Source organism: Danio rerio, chromosome 8, assembly GCF_049306965.1.
Source record: "Danio rerio strain Tuebingen ecotype United States chromosome 8, GRCz12tu, whole genome shotgun sequence".
Classification (NCBI taxonomy): Eukaryota; Metazoa; Chordata; class Actinopteri; order Cypriniformes; family Danionidae; genus Danio; species Danio rerio.
Genome location: NC_133183.1, coordinates 17287659 through 17300000, shown reverse-complemented (window position 1 = coordinate 17300000; position 12342 = coordinate 17287659). Strand labels below are relative to the sequence as shown.

Here is a 12342-nt window from a genome sequence, read left to right as displayed (position 1 = left end):
CAAATTAGCAGAACTAATGTAACTAGCCCTAGCTGGGCAAGTTGGCTAGTGTTCACGTGTGTTTCCTCCGGGTGCTATAGGTGAATTGAATAAGCTAAATTGTCCGTAGTGTGTGAGAATGTGAGAGTGTATGGGTGTTTCCCAATAGTGAATTGTGGCCGGAAGGGCATCAGCAACATAAAAAATATGTTGAATAAGTTGGTGGTTCATTCCGCTGTGGCGACCCCTGATAAATAAAGGGACTAAACTGAAGGAAAATGAATAATTGAATAATAATGTAACTATCAGAGAATGTATTTTATGAACTTATATTATTATATGTGTGCATCATGTATTATTAATTTATTTATTTACTGTTTACCACATTGGTAACCCTACAAATTTTAATATACTCACATGCTCTGAAAATCCACCAAGACACAACATTAAAGACTAATTTATGGCTCCCTGTGTTAGTCTTCTGTCAAACACACACACTATACTACTTAATTTCATAACACTGACATTAGCTTTTCTCAGCTTGGCCTTTAGATGACAAGAAATAAAATACCACGAATGTGTATAGACTGGAAATCTGTATCTATTTGAGCTACGGATAATGATTATATATGGTCATCTTTGCCAGTGACCTCTTTCTGACTTCTTTCTGACGTGTCTTTATCACACAGATGGATTCAGTAATCTGCTGCGAGCAATCAAATATTCACAGTTTATCGTCTGCGCACAATGAGGACAAATGAAGTGTCCGCGCAGGCAGCACGAGTCTGACATTATCCAGGACAAAAGGGAAAAGCGCAGTCTAGTCTTTCATATTAATGCAGCCCAGGGATCATATTTAGAGGATTGTATGGTGATGCAGATTCTTAACCCAGCCGGATCGATCGCATGAGCTCTAGAGAAATCCAGATGAAGTATAAGAAACATCTCTGAAGCTCTTGTTTGTTCATTAAAAGGAGGATCAATGTCCCCCCTGCCGCCACTCGGAGAATGCGCAGCGGGACGCCGTGCTGGCAATGATACCCCTGTAAATATTTGATGAAGGGATCGAGGAGCGGTTATACAATATAGTTTGCGTCTGCTCAGGCTGTCAGTTTTTGAAGTCTGTCTCAGGGCAGCCCGACTAGCCGAGCTCCGTTTCGGGGCTACTGTTCATTTCACGCGCTTTCACTTTTTTTATTGCCCGACTGATGACTTCACGGCTAATCAATTATTCATGAGGCGCTAATTAAAGGACAAAATAAAGTAACGTAATTAAGGGCAGTTCAATTAAACGAGAAGAGATCATTGCCTTGTAAGTTGTTGGTCAATAGGAGAAGACGTGGCGCAACTTTTTTTCACAGCGTGGCATCTTTCCTCACATGCGGCAGCCTTTATTTTAAAGCATATTTGTAATGTTCTCTAAACGATCCCTGCTGTCCCTCTCTGTGCTTCAGTGATTCTGGCAAAAGCGGCAGGTTTGGAGCTCGCCGTCTGGTTCCTCACTTAGCCAGCCAACGTGGATGCTTGCGTACACACGCGTGCACCTGGACTAGCGTCTGTCCGTCTCCCCGATTGGCACAGGTGCGCTGTTTTGATTGGCTGCGTGGTAATGGCTAATGTGTTCCCGGCTAATGCTGCTGTCACAGTTCCTCATGTCCATCCCTCCCCACCTTCATCACCCTCCTCATCCTCTCCCAGGCACCAACCCAGATCAGGCCCACCGCCGACACCCACCCTCTTTCCTATTCCAGTCACAGAGCTCCTACCTCCCTCTCCGACACTCGGCTTCATCATCCACATCATTATGGAGATTATCCCATGTCTTTTATTTAATGGTGGCTAATGTATCACCAATAAAGATGAATGAGGGGAGCTGTGAAGCTCTAATTGGAGGGACATGATGTCTGACTCTGAGCCGCTGATAATGTCGACACTGCCAAACAGTTTATGAGGCGCCATCACCAGTCTAAGTGTGTGTTTAGAGGTGGAGGGGGAGCAGACACTTAGTTCAAGTGCTCATTGTTTGATAACTGTGTGCAAGAGAGCGACGCGCTGTTATTTGATCTGTTTTCATGAGAGAGGTTTTGCTCATGTGCTAAAATTCAGAATGGCACGATCGTCTGCTGTCAATTGCTAGTTTGGTCCGTGCATTGAGAATCTTGAGGGCTTGTTTTAGCTTTAGTTTTCCTTCAGGATGTTGTTTTTTCTTGGCTTTTTTGACGCAGCAAAACAGAAAATTATTCAAATATATTAATTAGAAAAGGATTTGATCAGTTTCTTAAATATAAAACCCTTGACCTTTAGTGCCCTTTACTTTACTGTTGGAGTTTTTATGAAAGTTTGACGAGCAAAACAATGATGGTGGTCTACAGCAGTGATCCCCAACCTTTTAATCACTGCGGTCAATGCTTAAAAACATTTTACCGCGGCCCAGGGGGTTTGGCGTGAGTGGTTCTATGGTGACCAAAGTGTTCTTAGAGGATGACAAACTGACAAAACTTTGCTGCAACTCTGTTACAAGTTTTATTTATGGAAAAAAATCATTGGGTGTTCTGTGTTTGTCTGATATAATTAGTCTACAAAAATGTGGATATTGTATACAAAGTATGAAGCTGATCGGTCAGTTCTTGACGTGACTTGCGGCATTCTGAAAGATGTTTTCAACTGGGTGTGCCTCCATTGGAAATAATGAACTTGCGTGTGGAAAAGTCGCGATATGTGAGCGGCCGCTGTCATTTGCGATTTCCAACAGTTGATCTTCTTCCTAGATAAACATAGTGCATTCACCAGATTTGTTGACAAATAGGTTGTGGATCGATTCCTTGGCAGTTCGCAGTTCCTTCACTGGGCCTTTACCTATTCGCAAAGAAAATTTTGCTAGCTTGTGGGTTCAATTTTGGCACTCAAGTGACCAAGATGTAAGTGAGAGAACAGGGTCATTTTTTAAAATAAACTAATTTTCAAAAATGGTAAAAAATAAACGAATTTTCAAGATCTTTTAAGAACTTTTCCAAGCTCTTACAAATGATCATTGTACAGTATGTCAGTTTGACAACATTTACTGTCATGCTCTAGATTAATCCATCATAAAAATCAGTGCCTTAGAAAACAAACTCATTGAGTAGGTTCACACGAAATCTTCACATGCAGAAATCTGTAGATTTCTTCAGATTTTTAGCTCGTCAATGAGTCTGTGTATTTACTTGCGGTCTGCCACAATATGGTTGCTGTCGCATCATCCAGGTGGATGCTGCACACTGGTGGTGGATGAGAAAATTCCACCCAATGTGTAAAGCGCTTTGAGTGTCCAGAAAAGCGCTATATAAAGGTAAGAAATTATTTTTATTATTAATATTATTATTATGGTAATGCTGTGGCACAGTGGGTAGTACGTTCACCTCACAGCAAGAAGGTTGCTGGTTCGAGCCTCGGCTAGGTCAGTTGGCACTTCTGTGTCGAGTTTGCATGTTCTCCCCGTGTTCACATGGGTTTCCTCCGGGTTCTCTGGTTTCCCCACAAGTCCAAAGACATGTGGTATAGGTGAATTAGGTATGATAAAATTGACCGTAATGTATGAGTGTGTGTGTGAATGAGTAAGTATAGATGTTTCCCAGTGAAGGGCTGAGGCTGGAAGGGCATCTGCTATGTAAAACATGTGCTGGATAAGTTGGTGGTTCCCAGGTTAATAAAGGCACTATCCGAAAAGAAAATGAATGAATGAATTATTATTATTATTATTATTCATTCATTCATCTTCTGCCACTTTTCCATTGCCGGGTCGCGGGGGCAGAAGTCTTAGGAGAGAACCCCAGACTTCCCTTCTCCCCAGACACTTCCTCCAGCTCCTCCGGGGGGATCCCAAGGCATTCCCAGGCCAGCCGAGAGACATAGTCCTTCCAGCGTATTATTATTATTATTTGTGTAAATGTGTGTAAATTTATATTTATTCAGTTTCTAAATTAATTTTACTAATATTATTGTGATATAATAATAGTAATATTAAAATGTTCATATGATTTATTTAGAATAAAGCTTGTAAAGTAATATGATCTGTCTTTTAGTAGAGATATTATATGAGAGACTTGCTTTGTTTACCAAATAAGTGGATCAAATTGGATTTGCATTGTAGACATTAAATAAAAGTTAAACATGTATTATTTGTTGATTCCAGATATTTAGTTTATGATACTCCTAAAATAATTTTGCATAAATCCACATTTTTTTTCAGCAGAAATAGCAAAACATATCCACAGATTCTGTCTGGCCCTACTCATGAGTCATGACCTTTTCAGGGCCGTTTTATTTGGTGAGAAAAAAGCAATGCAGTATTGAGACACTGGCCATCTGATTTACCAAACAATATCTTTAAAAGTATTCCACCGCTTCCTTTTGTTTTTTCTCTTTATTTCACGGGGTACTCTAAAACTTTTGCCCTTTGCTTCCCTTATAATCTCAATTATTCTTGACTGTGGGGATTTATCTGAAGTAGGAAAATCCATTAGTCCAAAAAGCCTAAAAGAATGACAAAGTGTCTTTTTTAAAACTTTTGAAAATGTAGTAAATTACTAGAAATTTCTGTTCAGAGCACCTTCTGGTGCTAACCTCGATGAGCATGGCAAAAAACTTCTTCTGAATGTTTTTGTGTTATGCAGCGTTAAGTCATGTCAATGAAAGGATGTAAGGGTTTCAACTAGGGCTGGGCCGATAGCAATATTATATCAAATCACGATAAAAATTTATGTCAATCACATGGCTGAAATGTGCAACAATGGGAAACTAGAAGTGCGCTGATATTAGTGATGCACCAAATTTTCATCCTGAATCTATACAACTATTGACTTCCATAGTGGTTGTTTCTCCTACTATTGATGTCGGGGGTTACAGGTGTCCAACATTTTTCTAATTATACACTGATTGACTGGTTTGGGACGAGTCAAGGGTGAGTAAATGATAGCAAAATAAAAGTTTTAGGGGGGAACTTACCCTTTTAAAAAATAATGACAGAATTTGCATTGTTGTGTGGACTAGCAAGAAATGAAATTCCAGACCTGTTTCCTGATGGAAAGTTGCTGGAGTGGAGTGGACTTGGGGAAAATTTGGAGTGGAATAGCAAAATTCCTATTTGCTACATTCTATAAACTGCAGCCATTTGAACGCATCAGCCAGGGGATCTGGGTAGTCTTATTGGAGCAGACCTGGAGTGCAGGGCAAGCCAACCATTGAGGGGCAGATTAGATTAAGAATAATCCTTTCGCTGCGCGTTGAGCCCTGTCTCTGCAAAGTCCACTCACAGTACATCAGTTACAGCGCTTTGCCCAGCAACACAGTAGAGGCCCCAGACCAGTCCGGCCCAGAGGTCTTCAGCTCAGTCCATTCACTGAGACCGGCATGTTCTTTTGACTGTCCATATTAGTTCTCGACACAATCGCTGTCATTCTGCGGACACTGTGTTTAGCAAAATGGACAGAAAGCACTTTGCAGATACTGCAGTCTGTCCTCATCTTCGCCATGTTTTATCCCTGGAGCAAACTTTCAGCTCAGGATTTGATGGCAGATCTGACTCAAACTGTGACATAAAATGAAAGGAAATAAATGGAGAGAAAAAAAAGAAGAAGAAAGGGCAAAGCATCCAAAGTTCTGCATCACTTACTTTTCAATTACGGCAGGCGAAGCAGAACGAATTGTTAGTGCCATTTATTGACTGCGCCTTTCTCGTTATTAAAGTACAAGTGAAGAAATCCGTCCTTTTGTATAACAACCTGCCTGTTTTACAATAACAAAATGTTTCTTCTCTGTCAGATAGCCTTTGTCATTTGGAGAGAAACAAGGAGCAGAGAATAGCTGTGGTAGCAAAACAGCATGCTGGCGATACAGTCTGGTGTGATCGAGAAGAATACCTCTTCCCTCACAGCATTCGGCTGAGACCACTGGCGCAGAACAAAAGTAATAGGTGAATGAATCGATTATGGTAATGATCGGCTGCCTGAAAGATTTTTCTTACGCCGTATAAGAGGGATATGAGAGATATTGAAAATGCATTAACGGAGATGCAGCACTGGATACCTCCAGATAGAAAAGCAGAGAGCGCTAGCAGGCAGGCTTTTTCATCCTTGACTTGTGATCCTTACACTTATGCTGATGTTCCACATAATAGACCACATACAAAACAGAATGATGAATCTCCCATTGAGTTTGAAAGGATGCAACAATGGTGCATTCATCCCGCAGTCTATCCATGTTGGACCTGCTGGACTGGAGCGAATTCCTTGAGTACATTTGGAATGAATCTGTGTTCAAGTATACTACCAATAGCAACTGGTTTTATTGGATCTACAGTCTTAAAAAAATAAAAGTTCTTTAATGTTTCTTTACATCCATAGAACCTTTAAACAAAAGGTTCTTGAGGTTGAGAAAAGTTGTTTTTAGCTTATTAAAATGTTGTTCACAGTATTTATAAAGAACTGTTCTCTGAAGAGTTCTAAAGGGGGCCTAAAATGGATGTTCTGTGGCATCACTGCAAATTTGGGAACTTTTGTTTTTGTTTGTATAAATATTTCTCTCAAAAAATCATTGAATATTATGCATGGCATGATTCCATGTAGTAATATAATATGGCCAGTACTATATAGAATTATAGTATTATATTATACAATAATAAAACCTACTGTATATAGCTTGTGATACTGCAACAATATGTTTTGGACCCTTTTACTATACAGTACTGTGCAAAAGTCTTAGGCCACCACCAGCTTTGGGAGCCTTAAAGGGGTCACACATTGGATGCCCCATGCGGTGCACATGACAGTTGGGAGTAATGCACACTGAACCCGCACATTCGAATGTTTTTTAATATGAAACTATTAGATGGCACCCTTAGTCATAACTGGGTGCTGCGCACAGCCACCAACTCGAATGCTGGTGCATACTCTGATAGAAATCTTTGGTTAGAATTGTAAAATGCCTGGCTCTGTGTGGCGTTGCGCCGAGTGGCACATCAGGTGTGCAACCCCCTCTAGACTTTTGCACAAATCTGTCTATCTAAAAGGTGCAAGTGCAAGTGCAGCTCTATTACTTTTGGGTGAAATATAACTTTAAAGGGCCTTGAAACCCCCCTGTCTCAGCAGGGTGTTTTCACACCTCTAGTTTGAAAAAAGTCAGGAAAGTGGGTGAGTCCAGCTTTGTTTAGGTGGGAGTGTTGAGTGATGAAAGAGGGAAGGGTTTTCATGTAAAGGGGAGTTTTAGTATGTGCACTACAACTAATTTTCACAGCGGCAACACAGACACAGGGGAGATAGACAGTGATTCGGAGAGCAGCATTTGCAGAAGATCTGAAAGCTGTGTGGAAGTGGAGGATTTTCGGTCCATAATATTGTAGTGATATTACTGTAAACTTAATAACTGACTTGAAAAAAAAACTGAGAGTACTACTGATGATACTAACTAACTTTGCCATCTGAATAAACATAAACAAAGAACATTGATCACACACTTACCAGATTTGTAGAGACGGGACAATCAACATAAACCAGAACCATGTCTTTTTTTTTTTTTTTTTTTTTTTTTTAAGGAGATGAGTGGCAAATGTGGATTTCACCATTTCCAGATTAAAAAAGCTCTCGTGTAAAAAACAAAATTTCTTACAAACATATTTTTGTTGCGTGTTAGCAGGCCACTGTAATACAACTGCTTGGGTTCACACGCGAGCTGTGCTCACATTGAGGGGATATGAAAACAAAACCTGTTGCAGCACATTTATAAACACAACACTGACGTCTCCAAACAATTCTTCTAATACTTGTTTTAATTATGGTTGGCAACACAATGTGGCATCTCTCTGAACACTATAACAGGTAAAAAGAGTCCTCAAAGGTATATCATGCATAGTAATGAAGTTGCATCTTGTTCACAATAGTGTGCAGACTGGTTCGAACCAAGTCTTTCTCATGAATTAATAAATGTATGTGCTGAAAACTCAATGACGTCACTTTGTAACGGCCAGTACAGACAGCCAATCTCCACACTGGAATTTACACAATGATCTTATTAATTTTGTTTATTTTTTTGATGTTGCTTTCTTTTCAAATTGGAAGAACGAATTTGCTCTAAACAACGCAAAAACAAACATTTTTCACTTTTTAGTGACATACATGTGTCCTATTAGTGTTTTTAGCAACATGGGACACATATATGACTATCAACATCTCAAAAATTGTGAGTTGGTGTTTCTTCACCTTTTAATATACAAACAAAATATTTGGGAAATATGTACAAATCATTCAGAACAAAATTACTTTTGATATCAAAAGACTAGCATCAAAAGTGCGTTTAATATGACCTCTTTAGCACGAAGTATCAGCTTGATTTTGTTGAGTCTTTTCTGAAAGAAAACATCTTTCATTATTTCTGAGAGTTCAACCTTAGATTTAGTGTGTTCTATCTTTCTTTTTCTCTCCTGGTGAATTTCATACTGCCTATAATATTCCATTTCATGAATGTCTTTGTTTCATCAGCTGTGTGTTTGGGATCATTATCATGCTGAAAAATTTAACTATTACAAATTAAGGGCTTTTAGTAGGAATAACATGATGAACTAAAACCTTTTAATAAATTTCAGCATTCTCAATCCTATCAATTCTGGTTATATTGACAACAGCTCTGGCAGAAATGCCGATCTAACCAAGACAAAAACTGCAGTATTTTTCATTTATTCTTCCATCTTTCTCTAACTCTTTCTTTCATGTGTCTCAAACAACTACCCAATAAATCCAACTATAACCTGTATTTTCTGGTTGTATTTTAATAAAGAGAATGAGAAGTAATATAATGCCATTATACCCTCACTTAAACAACAAATGCAACTGGGGGCCTAAGAATTTTCCACAGTACTGTACTTCCCAAAGACCCTTCATGCAATTTGACTCAATCCCCTATTATTACTATGGCAGAATTCCTCATTGTTATAGTCCACTTTATACATTGTTAAATACTGCAATTATGTCTCAATTAACTTACATTTGCTCATTTGGTTAAATGTTTACAGACTGGTAGGTTAGAGTTGGTTTTAGTAAATAATAAGTTGACTTGGTATTTACATAGTCAGCAGCATATTGGTGGAGCATCAGAATAAATGACTGGCAGATATTAAGCAGACAATCTACTAATACACTACTGACTGCTATAGATAACATGTAGTTGCAAAGTTACTCGGTAGAAAGTGGACTATTCAAATAAAATGTTAACAAAAACAAGTCCAGCCCTACAAATAAAATAGAAAATCTGTAACTGATAAAGTCATTGGGCCCTATCATACACTCGGCGCAAGGTGGCACAAGGCGCGACGCAATTGTTGTTTGCTAGTTTCAGCTCGACGCAAGAGTCATTTTTAGCCATGCTGTTTAAAGGGTCACGAAACACCAAAACACATTTTTTGAGCTGTTGACAGTCGTATGTGTGTCCCACACTGCTAAAAACACTATTAGGACACCTATGTTTCACAAAAAAGTGAAAATTGTTTGTTTTTGCGTTATTTCAAGCAAATTAGTACTTCCGGTTTGAAACTAATTTTTGAAGCTGCGTCACGGCCATGACATAATAGCGTTGTATTCCAGCGTGCAGACTGGGCATCTGTGCCAGAGTATGTCTTATTACGTCTTACAGTGTGATGCATTAATGCATGAGTAAGGCTTGGTTCAAACCAATCAGCGCGCTCTATTGTGCAACTTCATTAATATTCATTACTGTCACAGTGCTTAGACTACAGACACACCACGTTGTGTTGGCAAAACAAGCGTGAAGTGTTGCTTTTATAGTTTGCTACAGTTAAGTTTCGTTTTCATTTTCTCTCTGTGAGAGCTCAGACTCACGTGTGGATTAACAGTGTACGCGACGCGCGACAACAATAACTTACGTGTCTAAGGAGGAACATTGTTTACCTGAGAGCTGTTCTCATCTGCAAATGCTGAGATCCGGATTCGCTTGTAGTATTCTCTTCATAAAGACGCGGCTCTAGTTGCTGGTGATTGTCCTGTCTCTACAGATTTGGTAAGTGAGCGAGCAGTGCTCTTTGTTTATTCAGTTTTTTTTTTTATCGCACCACAACCAAACTTTAACCTCGTGTAGGATTTTCACCGCATTTTGTGACCGGAATGACACACGCGACTTTCTGACGCTACCTGCCGTGTGCATCTAAGTTGAGTTTTTTTTTCTCTCATTCGCCAAGCGATATCAAACATTGCATGAAAAATACACGCTTAGGGCAGTTCCTCGAATCAAATATCTCGTTTGTCGCGAGGGGCATGAATGAATTCCCTGAATGAAAGAGCCAAACTGCAGTTAAAGTCCACCATTTCATAATTTGGCAAATAATTCGACATGTCCATGTAGGTTAAACACCATCACTTTCTCCTGTGTGTTTGTGTGTATTTTGACTCTGAAACTTGCGCGTGCCCAAATAGACACTCCCACACCATCCCACTTTTCTTCCTCCGACACTCCCCCCTCAACAGAGCTGGACATGCCCACTTTTCTGACTTTTTCCAAAGTAGAGGTGTGAAAACACCCTGCTGAAACGAGGGGGTTTCATGGCCCTTTAAATAGCAAACGCATTTGTGCTCATATGTGTGCCCATAGGCGTTCTGATCTAATAAAGGAGGGATGTTGAGGCGCATTGCTGACGTGTTGCTATTTTGAGAAACTTAAATAGACGGTTCAATAGATTAGATCAAAGCTGGTCTATTGTCCAGCGCAGAGCGTGTTAGTTGTGCACCTCGCTTACACATTGCCTAATACACACATGATGTACAGCAATACAAAAATATTTTTACAAATGAAAAACAATTAAAGGATTAAAATATAACAAAAAAATATTATTTTCTATACATAATTATAAAACCATACTTTTATGGATTTTTCATCTCGAGGGGCTTCTCAGTCTATTCGTGAAGATTTGCTTTTGTATAATGTTATCATTATCAGCAGTATTATTTATCATATCCATATTTGTATTTGTTTTATTAAAAACAAGCTTAGATTTGTCCACCTGTCAGGTTTTAGACCATACGGGGCATAGCATGTGTGTTTAGACATAACTTTGACCACACTTCGTTATTATTGTTCATTTATTCATTTATTTCCCCTGGAAATTAGAACTGAATTTAGAAATAGTTTTGAAACAAATCTTTGCGCTTAACAAACAAAATTAATTATGTAGGCTAATGGATGTCTGTGCGTACAAGAAGTTTTCATATCCACGAGAAAGCGAAAGTAAACAATGAGGGGGCTCATCTCTCATTCTCGCGCTGTAGATGGTCTGTTTAACTGTTTTCCCTTTAGTGAAGTGTTAAATTTTTCCACTTACAAAGTCCGCCATGTAAATAGCAATTGTGCTATGGCGGAGCGCAACTGGCTTTTAAAGGGAATGGGAGATGAGACTTGGATTGGTTAATTCTCATAACACACCGAATATAATTAAGAGAATAAGTTCAAATCTGTTAGACCTTGCGCCACGGCGCAAAGCGGATTTTTGCATCCTTAAAATAGCAAAAGTATTCTGACACGCCCTTTGGACTTTGGGCATGGATCGTCAAAATAGAGCCCATTGCGTCACTGCCGCTGAAGCCTGAGCTGAACCCTCTCAGAAAAATCACCAGCAATCATATGTTCAACTCACGTTAAATGTGAGAAATTCTGGAACATTTTTATGAGAAATATATGCGTGATCATGGGTTTCACATTAAAAGGTTCCAAAACCAAGTTTCACTTTTCCCATGTGATTTTAAAGTGTGATCGCACATGTTAAGCCCATGCGACGCTTTTCTGCCAGGAAAATCTGTAGAAATTGGCAGTAGTTGGTCCACCTGGATTCTTAGCTTTTTAAATGCTGTTTGAGAATAAGAAAGACGATTGTGCCAGATTTGTTACTGATTTGACAATATGACGTTTATTGTGACTCTTGTGAGTTGTTGAAATATCAAGATTCTGGTTTTGCATGCTCAAAATATAGTCGCCAAGTGAGCAGCCTTTTCTTAAAAGTAATTTTGACTGTAGATGGATTAATTAGTAATTATATACATCAGTTTTAGTCCTCAAACCTGATGCATCTGTCTGTAAACAACTGTACATTAGGAAAAAAAGGTATTTTATACTGGAAACACTTTTGATAGTACTCATTTTACATTATTTATCATGCGTTTATAACAACATTATCAGACAGTTTCTTATTTGATATGGAATGACTACAAAAGCCCACCTTTTTGTACACCTTGCTATGTTTTGTGGGACATATAAAAACAACACGCTGCATTCATCAATATATTTAATGAATTATTAGCCAGTGCATTGTTTAAAAAGAATTAGCATTATTTG

General features: G+C 38.9%; 1 protein-coding gene across 10 annotated transcripts in view; it reads left to right on the top strand.

Annotated features, from left to right (window-relative positions):
- The window catches only part of agbl4 (AGBL carboxypeptidase 4), a 685205-nt gene that overhangs the window by 459438 nt on the left and 213425 nt on the right, over nucleotides 1–12342 (top strand). The window lies entirely within an intron of this gene.